Here is a 16,936-nt window from a genome sequence, read left to right on the forward strand (position 1 = left end):
ACCTACTCCATTGAATTTCTATTTCGTATTCGGCCGGCTGTAGCCAATAAGGTGAAATGACTGTCTATGTGGTGTTGCCGTACTGCAGTGCACATACAGTAAGGCGAAACCTTTTGTATTTGCTGTACCGGGAAAAGATCTCAGAACAAAAATGTACGTTTTATAATATTGAAGGAATCCAGGAAAGATCAACCGAACAAGGCATACTGAATATTTTGGGAAAATAATAGATTGCGTAAACAGCAGACAGGAAGCAAATACAGTGGAAAATGAACCCAAAATCTGAATTTTCAGCTGTTATGGTATAAAAGGCTTATTATAATATTGCCAGAAACTAGAAAAAAATATTCTTTTCATCGGAAGGTAACGTCCAGCGTTGTGTTAACCCCAGAACGATTCCATTCAGCTGTATAATGAACCCTCTGAAGGCTAATGTTATCGGAAAACATTTGGTAAAGAAATGTGGAGCAAATTGGCATGAAATTTAGATGTTGCTGTGTTATAAAAACATACTTCACAGGAAAGCAAGGTGTCAAAATGAAGTTGAAAGCGTTATTCATAGTGAAATTTGTAATTGTGAAGATCTACAAGGTTCTGTTCACAAATAACTTGTGACTGATCAGTGTCGCAAGAATACTGACTTTCATAAACTTGTGTGATGGTTAGTTAAAACTTACGTAATAAAAGATTATTAAGAACATAATATCTCACTGTGTTTTTGCGTTATACAAATAGGGGTTTTGTATTATACGCTGCTTATTCTCTGATTCAGTTTTGGTACAATCAAAAAATGGTTAAGAGGCTAGTTTTCTTAATGAAATGTCATAAACATAGGTTTCAGAATCGCACAGATGTTTACAAAATGTCTTTCTTTAGTTTTAGACACCGTCAAGACCTGGCATGTGAAACAACATGGAAAAATCATAAATTTATTCCCAAATTTAATCTTAGCTGTCCCCTCTATATCAAAAAAGAAAATGAGATTTACTATTAAGGGATCGTCAAGTATGTATTAGTTTTTGGTCTCTCCTGTAAATCCGTGAAGAATGTACTTGTTCATCTCTGATACCGTTTGCCTTTTCTAGTTCACAGCATAAAATCAGTTCCCAAGGAAACATAATCTGCAAAGGGGATCAAGTGGTATGTTATACCTGTGTACGATTAGGTACGCTATACAAGTATCAGATATACAGGTAGCTTTACTAAATGGGAACAAACAGTAGTTAATGATCACAGAGAGTATAAGGGGCTATAAACGGTATTGCGGACATGGATTGAAATGCTTTGCGTTTATGGTACAGAGTATTTATTAACTCATCATGAAATTAAAATTTAATGCACAACATGCTGTGGTGAGACGACTGTTATAAAAGGACTGTCCTGTAAGCCTGCACGAACACATCACACCAGGGGGAGGCATCCATTATAAAATGTGCCATCCTGCTACCTACCGGTTTCTCAGGGGGCATGAACACTTTGTTCATGTGACTGCACGCCCGGGATGGACTCTACGTTCAGCAGCTCTTTCAGGTGTCTTCATAGTTTTGAAGTCGGGCGACAAGACAGGCAACGCGACTGGGCTACGGCTGGCGTAGAAATTATCGGATGCCTCCGCATGCGAATACATAAGTGAGCTGAAGCATCTAATAACTACATTACCCTCTGTCCCATCAATAGCTCGTCTTCCAGGCCGGCCGGAGTGGCCGTACGGTTCTAGGCGCTACAGTCTGGAACCGAGCGCACGCTACGGTCACAGGCTCGAATCCTGCCTCAGGCATGGATGTGTGTTATGTCCTTAGGTTAGTTAGGTTTAATTAGTTCTGAGCTCTAGGCAACTGATGACCTCAGAAGTTACGTCGCATAGTGCTCTGAGCCATTTGAACAATTTTTTTCGTCTTCCAGAAGGAGTTAGGTAGTGTCGCGTGTATTAACAGCGTGTATGCCTCTCCATGGATGCCTGGAAGGAGCATGAGCCAGTATCCCACACACTCAGGCTGAACTGGTGCTGATGCTTCACTGCCACCGTACTATGGGGAGTCCGTAACAGAAAGGTGAATTTAGTGATGTTTGGTGATACCGTCCCACGTAAAAGTAGCCTCATATGTGAATAGGATGAGTGACATACAAGGCAAATATCAGCAGAGTGGTAGCCTGTGTGACGAAGCAGTGAAAAAAGTTCGCTGAACAGACAAGCCTGCAGGTTATAAAGCCTTCAAGCCTTTATAAGTAATATGGTAAGGGCCCATCTGTGTTCTTTATGTGTGGTAGCATGGAGTGATTTGTTCTTAACCTAGTGATCTTAACCACTGTTTCTCTCTAAAAACAGAGACAAATGAGCCTTGAGTACATTTAACTACTAATCCTTGTCTTTGTTTAACACATCCATTGATGTAAAGGTCGTAACCCGTAAGTTCAATGGCCTGATGTATCTGAAAATGACCTGGGAGGTTTGCAGTAAAATATTGAATTCAAACCATCTGAGTTATTACAGTTGCTTTAACATGGACGGAGGTTAATTCCACAATAAATAAATTTCTTCAATTCTGCTGTAGGGACTGATGACGTCAGCAGTTTTGTCCCAAAGGAACTTGCCAAAAGCTTCCAATTTAAATGCTACTGTCCCTGACGAAATGCAGACCTGGCAATAAGTTATCAGACGAAGTGATAAACATGAGGAGTGTCTCTATGGGGAAAATGGAAACGATTTTATAATCTCGTACGTGATCCAATACGCTGCAACGAAGAAAAGCATTGCTGTGAGTAAAATAATAAAAGAAACACGAAAGAAGGTTGTTATTACCGTTTCATAGAAACTAGTAGTGCTGATAGACTTTTAATTTCGTTAACTTATTTTCACGGAACAAGACAACGGCTACAAAGAAATAAATACCAAATTTGAAATTTGTGGTAAGGTTCAATGGGACCAAACTGCTGAAGTCATCAGTCCCTAGACTTACTCACTACTCAATCTAACTTAAACTAACTTACGCTAAGGACAACACACACACCCATGCCCGAGGGGGGACTCTAACCTCCGACGGGGGAGCCGTGCGAACCGTTACAAGGCGCTTAATAATTATGGTCATTAGATCAAGAGGACGAATGCATCATTCGACCTAAGACAGGGTGAGGTAAGGAACATAGATTACGGCACATCTGGAAACGACTCCAGCAGTTAGGAATCATTTTTATAGAGGGGAATGGGACTACTAACCAACTCTGATCACCAGCTAACAGTGGGCCAGGAAGCAGTTGCATTGCATCATGTTCAATGTGTCCCCACCAGCCAACAGCATCTCCACCGTGTCCAGCCCGTACCTCCTCCGATCTTTAGCTGCCTCAGTTGCTCCTCTACACCTGCGAGAGCACGCGCACATTTTCGCGAACCTTCCGTCGAAACATAGCTCCTGCTTCTACGTGCAACAAGATGGGCGTATTGGCTAGTTAAAGAGTAGGTCTTCATGATTGCTTTTTCGCTTATTTCAACGGACAGACTCTCTCAAATGATCTCGAAGTTCCTATCGCAATCTTGCAAACTTACAGCAACCAATGGAAACATGTACTCAGGGGGAAACATTATTCCACCCTCGTGCCCCAAGGCACATACTCCAAGACAGAGAGGGATGGTGTCTTCTGCCACAATCTCTCTCTTCGTTCTTCGATGCCCCGCGTCCTCGTCACCTCTCCTGTTGTCCTGTGCATTCCAGCGGTTCAACCCTGCGTTTCTAAGCTTGAAGAGAGCAGTAAAATTGCCCTAGCCAACAGTAAGTATAATAGAACGTATTTCATGCAACATAGGGAGCGTTCATCAAATAGAAGCTGCTCAACTTAACGAGAAAGTGGGAATTAAAAGCACATACCCTACAGATCACTTCTCATAGGCATTAGTCAGAGTAAAAAATGTTGAAGATGGCATATGAAAATGATAAAATACCGCACTTAATTGATATATTATACTCTAATGAATTATATATCCAAATAAATGGACGTCTTTAAAAGGCTAGTGGCAGCTGAATTCTTGACATCGTGTGCCGCGAATTACGACACCGTATTCCTATCCGTTACTATAAGCGCGTCAAGAATGTAATTGCCGCCTGGTCGCCTGGAGAGCGCATGAAGCGCGCCGATTAACCAACAGAACCTGTGTGCACTGGAGCTACACAGGGCCTCAGCTGGAGCACTTAGTGAGCGCGGAAGGAAGCGAGGAGGGAAACCAGTTACTGCAGTCCTGCAGTACGGACGGAACTGCAAGCAGCGTGGCCGGCTGTCTGGGTAGCACGCCAGGCCTGACCTATCGGCTAGAGGCGACTTGTTATCAACCCGCCGTCATCAGTTCGTAAGTCCAGTTGAGGTACGGTGCTTGGCGTCATGGATTCTCCGAAGACAGTGTGTGTACACAAGTGAATTCCGACATAGGGGTCGGTCGACACACGGTTCCGCACAGAGACAGAGAAAGAGAGAGAGGGGACCTTACGTTGTTTGACTGGAACATCAGTTCTGGGCTTGGACCGATATTCTCCTGTTATTCTTCTTCTGCGTTCTCTTGACTTGGGAGCAGTACCACCACAATTCCGATTTGTGTTTTCGTGAAGTGTGATTCTGGCCTTAAATTCTCCGTGTTAAATTAGCCTCCTGAGGAGTGCAGCTGTTTCGTTGTTAAGTTTTGCGATATCTTTGGATTTCTTACGTTCAATCTTTGAACTATTGTTTCTGCAGGTAATAAACCCTTGTTTGGCACCCTCACATTCCGTCAGTGTGTGGGTCTTCCCTGCACTACTTAAAATTCTACTCTTTGCTATTTTAAATGTGGACTTTAGAATTAATTCTGTGTACTCGTTGCTTTAGCAAAGAAACAGTATCCCCGAGAATGGACACAGCGCATGAAGAGCGTCGATTACTTGTTTATAGGCAACCTCATTTTATTTTGTGAGTTCATGTACCACGTTTATCAGTTTTTCACAAAGAAGGTCAGACGATACAGCTTTTCGTGCAACATTGTAAACTGTTTTAAAGCAGACCTGGCTTGTGGCGCGAGTCCTTTGTTTGAATCGAGTAGTTCACGGTCAGCCTGGCCGTGCGCGTGACACTTGAGGAAGGAGAGAGAGATGTGTGCTGCCGAGCAGTAGAACCTAGATGCTGTGTCGACAGATGGCGGGTGGTTGCTTGTGGCCGACACAGGAATATGTGAAATGAATATCATGGCTCAGTTACTATCAGTACTTAGCAGTTGGCGGTCCGTGAAAATCGACGGCTCTGGCAATTGAAGGGAAATGGCAGCCATAGATGGCTTTTGAAATAAACGAGTAGAAGAATTACTTGAATACTCCATAAAAACAAAACCAGACAAGCTACCCAAAAACCAATAGACTAATATTGAAATAAACACTGAGCATATTCTATTGATGTCCAACGCTTTTTATCTATGCAGAAGCTTATAGATATTCCACTTTGAAACTATTGCACATAAAATATATAACACAAGTTCATATCTCTTGAACGGATAATACTGTTTTAATGAACAAAGTATTAATGGATAGAAGTCAATGAGTGGTATTAAGTTATGGCACGTGTTTTTTTGTAAAACACATTGGGAACAATGAGCCGGAATATGATTTCCATTTCGTAAAAGCTTAGTTTCGCAGAATATTACTGTCTAAACAGCAAAAGCAGCTTCAGCGATTACTGGTAGAAATACCTATAGAGGTATGTATTAAATTCTTTTGTTTCTTACCAGTTTTTGGTGGATGTAAAAGGCAAAGTAGGCGTATGAAGGGACTAAATCAACAGTGACATGAAAAATATGTATCGAATTGTAAATCTGATGACCTGGCGAAGTTTGAACTATTGAGATGTATCGTACATAAATGTAAAGTAGAAATAAATATTTGCAGTATGTTACGAAAACGGAAATTCACTTGTTGAAACAGTTTCATACAGAGGTCACAAACAGCAGCAACGGCCATCGTTTTCAGTGGAGTTTTGGCCGTAACAGTAGGGCCGAGAGGTCGGTCTCGGGCAGTTGGATAATGGATGGGATTATGCTAGTGCAGCCTCTGTCTGCAGAAACGCGAGTAGAGCAGTGTGAAATATTCTATGTGTTGGAATCAGACTTTTTTTGGTTCTACACCGCGGAAAAAATATCTTTAAAATAGCACCAAAATATACTCGCATCAGCTGAACTTTAAAGTTGTGACATGAATTGGTATTAGTGCTGCAGACTTATGATTTTCTCGTTGTAATATCCATTTCTGAAAAATAATTTTTTGTATAAAGATTTGTAATAAAATAGCCGATGTTCAAATTTGCTTCATCTCCGCAATAATGGAAGACAGCGCTTTCAAAGTTTGTAGAGAACAGCTAGGAGATGGCTTGACTATTCACATTTTTCTTTCAGTTCCAGCTATCGCAAAGTAAGTAACCCTGGACTGTAGTTGTAAATAATTCTTAAAGTACTAATTTATTCTGAGTTACCAGTTGTTGATCTTTTATTAATCCTCAATATCACATATGTATCTCAGCATCTGTTGTACGGAAACTCGTTTTTCAGCATTTCTCGCAGAGAAGGCGAAACGCTTCGATGTGGCAATGATCCGAGATTTCATTACTAATTCGTAATGTTCAATTTGGCTTTCTTTTTACGTCCAGAGCCATTCAGGAAATAAGTCCGAGCTTTTCGAATCAATCATATAGCATAAACACTTATCAAATCGCGAAATGCAAGTTAAATTTCCTAAAATTCAACTAGTCCGTATCCTCTGTTGCGACGCTGCAAGCACCAGTGTGGGACACTTAAAACTTCATTCTGGTAAAATTTTTAAATATTTTAGTTCGTGGAGTTTGAAGCCAACTCATCGCTTTGAGTACCTCGAATTATTTTAAAATTACAGCCTGTAGTAAGCTGTGAAATTCGGAAAATTTTATATTGAGTGGACTTTGAATATAGGGCTTAGTTGCTAGCAATATAATCGAGTGTTGGGAAATATCTAACTGTATCGAACTTTAGTTTGAATCGACTGATATTTACAAGACAGAATTGGCGAAGTCATTTATGAACTCAAAATAGATTACTACAGGCAACGGTTATATAATACTATTTGGCAAACGACAGTCAAACTAATTAATATCGTATGATAAGAAAACATAAACCACAATAAGTAATCTTCTGATTTCTTCACCACAATAGTACCTTCCTACATACATTTGTGTTACTGTTTTCGGGGTTGCTGCGACAAGTGCTTAGGGCTGATCCCCTGGAAGTCAATGAGCGTTGTGACAGTGTCTACCGACTCAGTTTTGGGGCCTTAAAAACATGGCTACCTCGACTTATGTATTATTTTAGTTTCTGCATGGGTACGTAGGGGCCAACGTTTTAAAATTACCGTCCTACAAGTCAATATGAGCTGTATAACACTATGTGCGTCTTGTATAAGTGTTACTTTCACGGTAATTATAGCCGTCAGCAGATCGCACATGAAAAACTTAGAACAGTTGGGTAAGCTATCTGACTGCGTATTTGAATGCGAAAAAGTACAGGAGCAAATGAATCTGTAACAATAGGTACCCAAGCTATCTGACTGCGTTTTAGAACAAGAATTTTCAAGTGATAGAGAATCTGACTTGTGCCACGGAATTTATTGGATTAGACTACATGCCATGTGTTGCGTCAGTGTCTCTGTTTTGACCATAAGTGTTTCACTCACTTCTTTACATGACTGCCTTTTTCCATGTGGTTTACAGAAATTGGCAACAGCATGCAACAACAGCGGCTAAAGATCATTGTTACCAAGAATGAATTTTGTTGGGTTCTGTTAACTACTAAATAACTTGTGAGAAGGGATTTCATAAATTAAGTCTACATAAAACTTCAGAATCATCACAACCCATAACCAATAACAGACAATGATAATTACAATGACATAGGTATCAATGATGGCTGAGTGCCAGATTAACTACTTCTTTCTATTTCAAAGTTACATTAACATTTAATAACCACAGTATTTAATTTGATGTGGAGAATAGTTATTATTATTTGGAGGATAAGGAGACTTCTTTAGCTGACAAGCAAGACGTGTTACTATTGCAAACTCGGACTAACAACCACGAGCCTAACGTTGCAATTGCTTTTGCACTATGCTTGCGAATTTTACTTTCAATTCCATCTCCAAGCGTAGTTAAGCCATCTAAATCAGTCCTGGCTATATAAATGAAATCAGGTCATGAGTGTGGAAAGATTTGCCTTCACCAACATGAGAACAGCGTGACACGTCTTCTGTTTCCGAGCTCTCGACTGACATTACTGCTTCCACTATCACGGACAGACCTTGTCTCACAACAATGCTTAGAATCGCGCACCCATGTTTCGCCCTCAGATTGTTACTGTCGATATCTGAGTGCTTACACAATGAAAAAAATAGCATTAGGTTGGATACATTGTTTTCAATGTAAGAGTTCTGACACACTCCTTACAGTGCAAGTAATTTTCTGTGACTGATTCTGAATAATATTTGTGTCATTAATAAATTATAAGAATTTCTATAAATATCTACGCTAGCAAAGCACCCAGTTATTTTTCACTCCGAAGCTTTCCCGGGCAACAACAGTAGATCCGCTTACCCCATTTCGCCGGGTCAGCTGCCTGGTGCTGATGTCAGGTTCATATTCCCCAGTGTTAAAAACCTGTCCCTACAGGGTCTCCGTACGTACTAGGGGCACCCGACTTGCATGGTTACCCGTTCCAGTAAACAAGCCTGTCTCAGAACAACGACGAACCGCTTCTGAAATCAGTTTAATGTGCGGTTGCAGTCGGTGTGAGTACTTTTCCCCATACATAGCCATACGCCTATTTGTATGTAAAGAAAATGTCGGCCTGTTTCTGGTGGGTACACTGGGCTATCGTCTCTCAGTACTGCAATGCACTATACACGACCCCACCAGATTGAGACGCCAACGGCAGTGAAGCATATGACCCTTGGTCGAGCTGTAAGGGCGCGACACGGTCATGTTCAATGTCACTGACTTCTAAAGTGAGGATGTGAAACACAAGTACAGACAGAACATTCACACCTTCATGACGCTTTGTCAAGTGTGGTTGCAGTCAGTGACACCCGTACTGCCACATTCAGGTCGGTGTACTTCCCTTGGTACAGATTTCGGGCCTCATGTCTGTATGACCTCTTTAGCTCCTTATCTCCACAGGGATGATTTCCTGCAATTTTTTGCCATTTTGAAAAATCACGCCGTATATATTTTCCACTCTAGGAACTTTGGTGGTTACCAAAATGTATCATGCTACTTGTGAACCACAGTCGATTGCAGATGAATAGGATATACACGGCGGGACAAATGAAGGTGCCCAGATTTCGGCTCTTCACAATGCCAACATTTTGAAACTATTTATTGAAGCATTAACGGAGGAGAAAAAGATCTACAATTTCCTCAAAATGGCTCTGAGCACTATGGGACCAACCATCTGAGGCCATGAGTGCCTTAGACCTTAGAACTACTTAAACGTAACTAACCTAAGGACATCAGATACGTCCGTGCCCGAGGCAGGATTCGAACCGGCGACCATATCAGTCGCGCGGCTCCAGACTGAAGCGCCTAGAACCGCTCGGCCACCCCGGCCGGCTTACAATTTCTTGCAAATGGATGAAGCAACTGACTATACAGCCTGCCGGACACTGGAGCGCATATAGACAGTCTTCACGTCTGACAGAGGTGTTAGCAGTGGTCGATCTGGCCGCGACCTTAGCTGGTCACTCAGATCCCCTGAACTGTCAGTGTGCGATTACTTTGTGTGGGGAGTCTTCAAGTGTAAGATGTATCGCAACAACCCTCACAAGAATTACTTGAATACTCCATAAAAACAAAACCAGACAAGCTACCCAAAAACCAATAGACTAATATTGAAATAAACACTGAGCATATTCTATTGATGTCCAACGCTTTTTATCTATGCAGAAGCTTATAGATATTCCACTTTGAAACTATTGCACATAAAATATATAACACAAGTTCATATCTCTTGAACGGATAATACTGTTTTAATGAACAAAGTATTAATGGATAGAAGTCAATGAGTGGTATTAAGTTATGGCACGTGTTTTTTTGTAAAACACATTGGGAACAATGAGCCGGAATATGATTTCCATTTCGTAAAAGCTTAGTTTCGCAGAATATTACTGTCTAAACAGCAAAAGCAGCTTCAGCGATTACTGGTAGAAATACCTATAGAGGTATGTATTAAATTCTTTTGTTTCTTACCAGTTTTTGGTGGATGTAAAAGGCAAAGTAGGCGTATGAAGGGACTAAATCAACAGTGACATGAAAAATATGTATCGAATTGTAAATCTGATGACCTGGCGAAGTTTGAACTATTGAGATGTATCGTACATAAATGTAAAGTAGAAATAAATATTTGCAGTATGTTACGAAAACGGAAATTCACTTGTTGAAACAGTTTCATACAGAGGTCACAAACAGCAGCAACGGCCATCGTTTTCAGTGGAGTTTTGGCCGTAACAGTAGGGCCGAGAGGTCGGTCTCGGGCAGTTGGATAATGGATGGGATTATGCTAGTGCAGCCTCTGTCTGCAGAAACGCGAGTAGAGCAGTGTGAAATATTCTATGTGTTGGAATCAGACTTTTTTTGGTTCTACACCGCGGAAAAAATATCTTTAAAATAGCACCAAAATATACTCGCATCAGCTGAACTTTAAAGTTGTGACATGAATTGGTATTAGTGCTGCAGACTTATGATTTTCTCGTTGTAATATCCATTTCTGAAAAATAATTTTTTGTATAAAGATTTGTAATAAAATAGCCGATGTTCAAATTTGCTTCATCTCCGCAATAATGGAAGACAGCGCTTTCAAAGTTTGTAGAGAACAGCTAGGAGATGGCTTGACTATTCACATTTTTCTTTCAGTTCCAGCTATCGCAAAGTAAGTAACCCTGGACTGTAGTTGTAAATAATTCTTAAAGTACTAATTTATTCTGAGTTACCAGTTGTTGATCTTTTATTAATCCTCAATATCACATATGTATCTCAGCATCTGTTGTACGGAAACTCGTTTTTCAGCATTTCTCGCAGAGAAGGCGAAACGCTTCGATGTGGCAATGATCCGAGATTTCATTACTAATTCGTAATGTTCAATTTGGCTTTCTTTTTACGTCCAGAGCCATTCAGGAAATAAGTCCGAGCTTTTCGAATCAATCATATAGCATAAACACTTATCAAATCGCGAAATGCAAGTTAAATTTCCTAAAATTCAACTAGTCCGTATCCTCTGTTGCGACGCTGCAAGCACCAGTGTGGGACACTTAAAACTTCATTCTGGTAAAATTTTTAAATATTTTAGTTCGTGGAGTTTGAAGCCAACTCATCGCTTTGAGTACCTCGAATTATTTTAAAATTACAGCCTGTAGTAAGCTGTGAAATTCGGAAAATTTTATATTGAGTGGACTTTGAATATAGGGCTTAGTTGCTAGCAATATAATCGAGTGTTGGGAAATATCTAACTGTATCGAACTTTAGTTTGAATCGACTGATATTTACAAGACAGAATTGGCGAAGTCATTTATGAACTCAAAATAGATTACTACAGGCAACGGTTATATAATACTATTTGGCAAACGACAGTCAAACTAATTAATATCGTATGATAAGAAAACATAAACCACAATAAGTAATCTTCTGATTTCTTCACCACAATAGTACCTTCCTACATACATTTGTGTTACTGTTTTCGGGGTTGCTGCGACAAGTGCTTAGGGCTGATCCCCTGGAAGTCAATGAGCGTTGTGACAGTGTCTACCGACTCAGTTTTGGGGCCTTAAAAACATGGCTACCTCGACTTATGTATTATTTTAGTTTCTGCATGGGTACGTAGGGGCCAACGTTTTAAAATTACCGTCCTACAAGTCAATATGAGCTGTATAACACTATGTGCGTCTTGTATAAGTGTTACTTTCACGGTAATTATAGCCGTCAGCAGATCGCACATGAAAAACTTAGAACAGTTGGGTAAGCTATCTGACTGCGTATTTGAATGCGAAAAAGTACAGGAGCAAATGAATCTGTAACAATAGGTACCCAAGCTATCTGACTGCGTTTTAGAACAAGAATTTTCAAGTGATAGAGAATCTGACTTGTGCCACGGAATTTATTGGATTAGACTACATGCCATGTGTTGCGTCAGTGTCTCTGTTTTGACCATAAGTGTTTCACTCACTTCTTTACATGACTGCCTTTTTCCATGTGGTTTACAGAAATTGGCAACAGCATGCAACAACAGCGGCTAAAGATCATTGTTACCAAGAATGAATTTTGTTGGGTTCTGTTAACTACTAAATAACTTGTGAGAAGGGATTTCATAAATTAAGTCTACATAAAACTTCAGAATCATCACAACCCATAACCAATAACAGACAATGATAATTACAATGACATAGGTATCAATGATGGCTGAGTGCCAGATTAACTACTTCTTTCTATTTCAAAGTTACATTAACATTTAATAACCACAGTATTTAATTTGATGTGGAGAATAGTTATTATTATTTGGAGGATAAGGAGACTTCTTTAGCTGACAAGCAAGACGTGTTACTATTGCAAACTCGGACTAACAACCACGAGCCTAACGTTGCAATTGCTTTTGCACTATGCTTGCGAATTTTACTTTCAATTCCATCTCCAAGCGTAGTTAAGCCATCTAAATCAGTCCTGGCTATATAAATGAAATCAGGTCATGAGTGTGGAAAGATTTGCCTTCACCAACATGAGAACAGCGTGACACGTCTTCTGTTTCCGAGCTCTCGACTGACATTACTGCTTCCACTATCACGGACAGACCTTGTCTCACAACAATGCTTAGAATCGCGCACCCATGTTTCGCCCTCAGATTGTTACTGTCGATATCTGAGTGCTTACACAATGAAAAAAATAGCATTAGGTTGGATACATTGTTTTCAATGTAAGAGTTCTGACACACTCCTTACAGTGCAAGTAATTTTCTGTGACTGATTCTGAATAATATTTGTGTCATTAATAAATTATAAGAATTTCTATAAATATCTACGCTAGCAAAGCACCCAGTTATTTTTCACTCCGAAGCTTTCCCGGGCAACAACAGTAGATCCGCTTACCCCATTTCGCCGGGTCAGCTGCCTGGTGCTGATGTCAGGTTCATATTCCCCAGTGTTAAAAACCTGTCCCTACAGGGTCTCCGTACGTACTAGGGGCACCCGACTTGCATGGTTACCCGTTCCAGTAAACAAGCCTGTCTCAGAACAACGACGAACCGCTTCTGAAATCAGTTTAATGTGCGGTTGCAGTCGGTGTGAGTACTTTTCCCCATACATAGCCATACGCCTATTTGTATGTAAAGAAAATGTCGGCCTGTTTCTGGTGGGTACACTGGGCTATCGTCTCTCAGTACTGCAATGCACTATACACGACCCCACCAGATTGAGACGCCAACGGCAGTGAAGCATATGACCCTTGGTCGAGCTGTAAGGGCGCGACACGGTCATGTTCAATGTCACTGACTTCTAAAGTGAGGATGTGAAACACAAGTACAGACAGAACATTCACACCTTCATGACGCTTTGTCAAGTGTGGTTGCAGTCAGTGACACCCGTACTGCCACATTCAGGTCGGTGTACTTCCCTTGGTACAGATTTCGGGCCTCATGTCTGTATGACCTCTTTAGCTCCTTATCTCCACAGGGATGATTTCCTGCAATTTTTTGCCATTTTGAAAAATCACGCCGTATATATTTTCCACTCTAGGAACTTTGGTGGTTACCAAAATGTATCATGCTACTTGTGAACCACAGTCGATTGCAGATGAATAGGATATACACGGCGGGACAAATGAAGGTGCCCAGATTTCGGCTCTTCACAATGCCAACATTTTGAAACTATTTATTGAAGCATTAACGGAGGAGAAAAAGATCTACAATTTCCTCAAAATGGCTCTGAGCACTATGGGACCAACCATCTGAGGCCATGAGTGCCTTAGACCTTAGAACTACTTAAACGTAACTAACCTAAGGACATCAGATACGTCCGTGCCCGAGGCAGGATTCGAACCGGCGACCATATCAGTCGCGCGGCTCCAGACTGAAGCGCCTAGAACCGCTCGGCCACCCCGGCCGGCTTACAATTTCTTGCAAATGGATGAAGCAACTGACTATACAGCCTGCCGGACACTGGAGCGCATATAGACAGTCTTCACGTCTGACAGAGGTGTTAGCAGTGGTCGATCTGGCCGCGACCTTAGCTGGTCACTCAGATCCCCTGAACTGTCAGTGTGCGATTACTTTGTGTGGGGAGTCTTCAAGTGTAAGATGTATCGCAACAACCCTCACAAGAATTACTTGAATACTCCATAAAAACAAAACCAGACAAGCTACCCAAAAACCAATAGACTAATATTGAAATAAACACTGAGCATATTCTATTGATGTCCAACGCTTTTTATCTATGCAGAAGCTTATAGATATTCCACTTTGAAACTATTGCACATAAAATATATAACACAAGTTCATATCTCTTGAACGGATAATACTGTTTTAATGAACAAAGTATTAATGGATAGAAGTCAATGAGTGGTATTAAGTTATGGCACGTGTTTTTTTGTAAAACACATTGGGAACAATGAGCCGGAATATGATTTCCATTTCGTAAAAGCTTAGTTTCGCAGAATATTACTGTCTAAACAGCAAAAGCAGCTTCAGCGATTACTGGTAGAAATACCTATAGAGGTATGTATTAAATTCTTTTGTTTCTTACCAGTTTTTGGTGGATGTAAAAGGCAAAGTAGGCGTATGAAGGGACTAAATCAACAGTGACATGAAAAATATGTATCGAATTGTAAATCTGATGACCTGGCGAAGTTTGAACTATTGAGATGTATCGTACATAAATGTAAAGTAGAAATAAATATTTGCAGTATGTTACGAAAACGGAAATTCACTTGTTGAAACAGTTTCATACAGAGGTCACAAACAGCAGCAACGGCCATCGTTTTCAGTGGAGTTTTGGCCGTAACAGTAGGGCCGAGAGGTCGGTCTCGGGCAGTTGGATAATGGATGGGATTATGCTAGTGCAGCCTCTGTCTGCAGAAACGCGAGTAGAGCAGTGTGAAATATTCTATGTGTTGGAATCAGACTTTTTTTGGTTCTACACCGCGGAAAAAATATCTTTAAAATAGCACCAAAATATACTCGCATCAGCTGAACTTTAAAGTTGTGACATGAATTGGTATTAGTGCTGCAGACTTATGATTTTCTCGTTGTAATATCCATTTCTGAAAAATAATTTTTTGTATAAAGATTTGTAATAAAATAGCCGATGTTCAAATTTGCTTCATCTCCGCAATAATGGAAGACAGCGCTTTCAAAGTTTGTAGAGAACAGCTAGGAGATGGCTTGACTATTCACATTTTTCTTTCAGTTCCAGCTATCGCAAAGTAAGTAACCCTGGACTGTAGTTGTAAATAATTCTTAAAGTACTAATTTATTCTGAGTTACCAGTTGTTGATCTTTTATTAATCCTCAATATCACATATGTATCTCAGCATCTGTTGTACGGAAACTCGTTTTTCAGCATTTCTCGCAGAGAAGGCGAAACGCTTCGATGTGGCAATGATCCGAGATTTCATTACTAATTCGTAATGTTCAATTTGGCTTTCTTTTTACGTCCAGAGCCATTCAGGAAATAAGTCCGAGCTTTTCGAATCAATCATATAGCATAAACACTTATCAAATCGCGAAATGCAAGTTAAATTTCCTAAAATTCAACTAGTCCGTATCCTCTGTTGCGACGCTGCAAGCACCAGTGTGGGACACTTAAAACTTCATTCTGGTAAAATTTTTAAATATTTTAGTTCGTGGAGTTTGAAGCCAACTCATCGCTTTGAGTACCTCGAATTATTTTAAAATTACAGCCTGTAGTAAGCTGTGAAATTCGGAAAATTTTATATTGAGTGGACTTTGAATATAGGGCTTAGTTGCTAGCAATATAATCGAGTGTTGGGAAATATCTAACTGTATCGAACTTTAGTTTGAATCGACTGATATTTACAAGACAGAATTGGCGAAGTCATTTATGAACTCAAAATAGATTACTACAGGCAACGGTTATATAATACTATTTGGCAAACGACAGTCAAACTAATTAATATCGTATGATAAGAAAACATAAACCACAATAAGTAATCTTCTGATTTCTTCACCACAATAGTACCTTCCTACATACATTTGTGTTACTGTTTTCGGGGTTGCTGCGACAAGTGCTTAGGGCTGATCCCCTGGAAGTCAATGAGCGTTGTGACAGTGTCTACCGACTCAGTTTTGGGGCCTTAAAAACATGGCTACCTCGACTTATGTATTATTTTAGTTTCTGCATGGGTACGTAGGGGCCAACGTTTTAAAATTACCGTCCTACAAGTCAATATGAGCTGTATAACACTATGTGCGTCTTGTATAAGTGTTACTTTCACGGTAATTATAGCCGTCAGCAGATCGCACATGAAAAACTTAGAACAGTTGGGTAAGCTATCTGACTGCGTATTTGAATGCGAAAAAGTACAGGAGCAAATGAATCTGTAACAATAGGTACCCAAGCTATCTGACTGCGTTTTAGAACAAGAATTTTCAAGTGATAGAGAATCTGACTTGTGCCACGGAATTTATTGGATTAGACTACATGCCATGTGTTGCGTCAGTGTCTCTGTTTTGACCATAAGTGTTTCACTCACTTCTTTACATGACTGCCTTTTTCCATGTGGTTTACAGAAATTGGCAACAGCATGCAACAACAGCGGCTAAAGATCATTGTTACCAAGAATGAATTTTGTTGGGTTCTGTTAACTACTAAATAACTTGTGAGAAGGGATTTCATAAATTAAGTCTACATAAAACTTCAGAATC

This window comes from Schistocerca gregaria, chromosome 7 (genome assembly GCF_023897955.1).
Source record: "Schistocerca gregaria isolate iqSchGreg1 chromosome 7, iqSchGreg1.2, whole genome shotgun sequence".
Taxonomy (NCBI): Eukaryota; Metazoa; Arthropoda; class Insecta; order Orthoptera; family Acrididae; genus Schistocerca; species Schistocerca gregaria.